This window comes from Oratosquilla oratoria, unplaced genomic scaffold, assembly GCF_046742065.1.
Source record: "Oratosquilla oratoria isolate Oo_2021 unplaced genomic scaffold, ASM4674206v1 SCAFFOLD131, whole genome shotgun sequence".
Taxonomy (NCBI): domain Eukaryota; kingdom Metazoa; phylum Arthropoda; class Malacostraca; order Stomatopoda; family Squillidae; genus Oratosquilla; species Oratosquilla oratoria.
The window spans coordinates 308124-311838 of record NW_027467487.1 but is presented as its reverse complement, the minus strand read 5'-3'; the positions used below and the strand labels follow the sequence as shown (position 1 = coordinate 311838).

General features: G+C 35.5%; 1 non-coding gene across 1 annotated transcript; it reads right to left on the bottom strand.

The window, feature by feature from the left end:
* Positions 1–659: 659 nt before the first annotated feature.
* On the bottom strand, positions 660–731 carry TRNAL-CAA (transfer RNA leucine (anticodon CAA)). Its single transcript has one exon. It is a non-coding gene; the product is annotated as a tRNA-Leu (tRNA).
* Between the last annotated feature and the right edge of the window lie 2984 nt (positions 732–3715).

Sequence of the window (3715 nt, the reverse complement as noted above, 5' to 3'; positions counted from 1 at the left end):
ATAGCTTATTTTCAAGTCATCTACTCAACCTGAAGTGGAAATAGGCACTCGTAAGCTATCTTATCAAGATTCATCGTCTAATGACTCTAGGTAAGAGCTCTAAGTTATCCTCAATCAGATGGAAACTTATTTTCAGTAAAATAGTAAAATAATCTTTTGTATCTTCCTCACCAAAGATTTTTTTTTTCAGTGACCAAAGTAGATCTAAATCATTATCAAGAGCGACGAATCTTTCGCAAACAGCTCGATAACTACTAAATATTCATAAATAACACATACTTCATGTTCATCTTACTAATTTTACTAAGTCTATAAGTGAGGTATTATTAGTTATGCTGAGGAAAAACAATAATACTATATTCATCACACGGATTATTCTATTAACAAATTCATAACAATAAACAAATCTCCATTTCAAAGTAGTTGTGCAAAATATCGAAGATAACCATCTGAATAGAAACAAAATAGCTACATTACCCTCATTTTTACTACCTGCAACAATGTAAAGAGCTCCTCGACTCTAGTCAATTTAAAGAATGTAAAATGAAAATGTCATTAGTACAGCCTGGTTTCGATCCCTGGACTTTTGTGTTATGAGACCAACACGCTACCACTGCGCCACCCTGCTGTGAATACACGATCAAGAATGAAAATGTGATTGGCAGTGCGTGGTTTTGATCCACGGACCTTCGGGTTTTGGGCCCAACGCGCTTCCACTGCGCCACGCTGCCATGAATGGAATTGAGTTCATTCTTGCATTTAAACTAACTACAGCTCTGCGGGACCATTCAGTGCATACCAGTGAATGATACAATTACTATCACTCTACTTTCAATGGCTTTCAGAAATTTGTAAAATATACCAATAGATAAACGTAAATACAATAACAAGTCGAAATAAACTAGTGATTGTTAAAAGTAAATAGATGCAGTCGTTTTCAATATCGTTCTCTCCAGGTCCATCGCTACAAGACCTCGGGATTTTTTTTTTTTTTTTTTTTTTTTTTTATGTGGGGCTGTGTTTGCGGGTGTTTTTTTTAAAAAAATTTTTTTTTTGTGTTGCCTTTATTTGTTACGGACTTCCCAACCGCAGAGACGACAAGCATGCCGTGGAGTCATCGCTGACCCTCGGGATACTTCTCCGACTAAAGTCCCCTCAACTCTCGTCGCCCCCGTGGCGCAATCGGTTAGCGCCTTCGGTTCTTGACCAAAAGACTGAGGGTTCGAGGCCACCTTAGGTGCAAATTTACAATGAGAAGCAATAACTGTTGCTCGTGTGCTGAAGCGATGCCCAGCGCTAAGCTAAGAAATGGCGTCGTTATTTCAGACGACAAAGATTTCCTGTTAGGTGTAACCATTCAAGGAAGTCCTACAGAGGATTTCACTATTCTCTGCATTGCCACTTGAATATGGACTTCTTTAACGGATTGGTACGTGTATGTTTGGATGTGGCGACGTTACATGAAAATAAACAGTCGTTCACATCTATCAGTTAATTTCGAAGAACATCTTCAGACTAGATGGCAGTGCCCCTCAACAGCACAATGAAATCGACTGGTGAATGAAGCATTATTACTGGTCGACATGTGCCCTTAATTGCCCCGTGACCTCAAGAAAGTCTTATATGTGCATCATTTTGTAGAAAAAGTGGTAGTAGTAGTAGAGGGAGTAATAGAAATAGTATAAGTAGTATCAGTAATAGTATCAGTAGTGGAAGCATTAATAGTATTGGCATTGGCTCAAGCGTGAAACGGATGTACGATAATCGATCCCATATGTGTAAAATGATAGAACATCTTCACAACAAAGAGGACTAGTAGTGCTGTCACTGGCTCCAGCGTGAAACGGATGTACGATAATCGATCCCATATGTGTAAAATGATAGAACATCTTCACAACAAAGAGGACTAGTAGTGCTGTCACTGGCTCCAGTAAAGTTTTTGCTCTATATTACGAGTAAAGGTAACGATTTAAAGGTTATAAAAGAGAAGAAAAAATACTAAATCTAGTGATTTATTATAAAACTAAGAAAACTAGCCACCTCCTTATTAGAAACAGCCCCCTACAAGAGAGAAAGGAACTTCAGAAATCACATGTCATCTATAGGTTCACATGTACACGAGGGAACTGTGAAGCCCTCCCTTCCACCTATATTGGCATGACGACAATGAGGTTATCCCGTCGCCTCTCATACCACCTGACATCTGGAGCCCCTAAAAATCACTTAAGAGAAGCCCACGGCATAACACTAGCAAGAGAGACACTAGAGAAAAACACCGAGATTTTGGATTTATGTACTGACGATAGACACCTCCCAATTTTAGAAGCGTTGTATATTAAAGAGTTGAGCCCAAACCTAAATGTACAAGCAGAAGACCTTAGAGCCCTTCCAAGCATGAGACAAACCGTTACAAATACAAACATAAGACATAACACCACAAACGCCAATACGAGTCAAAACGCCACTCGTCCAACTACGAGACAAAACGCCACATTCCGCCACAACACAAATCCGGAGGCTCCCTAGCGCACGTGACATTTCGTCCCTGCCCGTAATACCAGGTGACCTCCCCCAGTGATTAGCAAGTATAGGAACTCTAGTTTAAAACTTAGATCTTTACTAGAATCTTCGGATTAATTCTTATCCCTATAGCTACTGAAGAAGGGTCTTGAACCCGAAATCGCGATCTAGCTAATATGACTACATACAGCCAAGTCATAAATTTCCTTCCTAAGGAAAACAAATCCTTAATAAGGTATATGGAAAATACCTTTAAGAAAATTATTAATGCACAACTAGCCATCACTTTTAATGAAACATGCATTAGAGAAAAACTCCTGCCCAAATACACTGACAATATATATATATATGTATGTATGTATGTATGTATATATGTATATTTATATGTATATATATATATATGTATATATATGTATATATATATGTATATATATATATACATATATTGCACTTTTTCACTTTATAATTCTTTATATATTTCTGTATTTGTTTATCTATTTATTTATTCATTCATTTATTTATTGATTTCTCTGATTATCTAACAACTTATTTATTTTTACATTTATCTATTTATTTGCTTATTTACTTAGTTATATATATATATATATATATATATATGTGTGTGTTTTTGTTTTTATCTTATATATTAATTTCTATAGTTACCTAGCTACTTATTTGTTTATTTGTATATTTATCTATTTATATCTCTATTTATTTATCTTTATGTTTGTTTTTATTTTTATCTTATTTATTTATTCATATATTTATTTATTTATCTATTTATTCATTTTTATTTGTTTTTCTATTTACTTCTCCTTATTTTCTTATCCATCGATTAATTTATTTGTTTATTTACAAACGACTACAAAGAGAGGTCTTACCGATAAGAGACCTTTATGTTAACAACTAGGCCGCATGCCAAGAAAAAATAGTTAAACGACAAAATTAGTAAATGAACGAACCAGACAAGTGACAGGCGTTACAGCATATTGCTTAGGTGTTTATCTAAATAAATCTTAAAAATTCTTACGGGACATACGAACATAAGGATGAAGGAGACTGCAGGAGACAAATAGGCTTTCAATAGTCAGTTCTATGTCCATTGCCACCCGTCATTCCCAACCATAAAGTTATCTGTTTCTTAAAACAACTGATATTTTCAGCGCTCTCTACATGGTTACTAAGTCTATTCCAT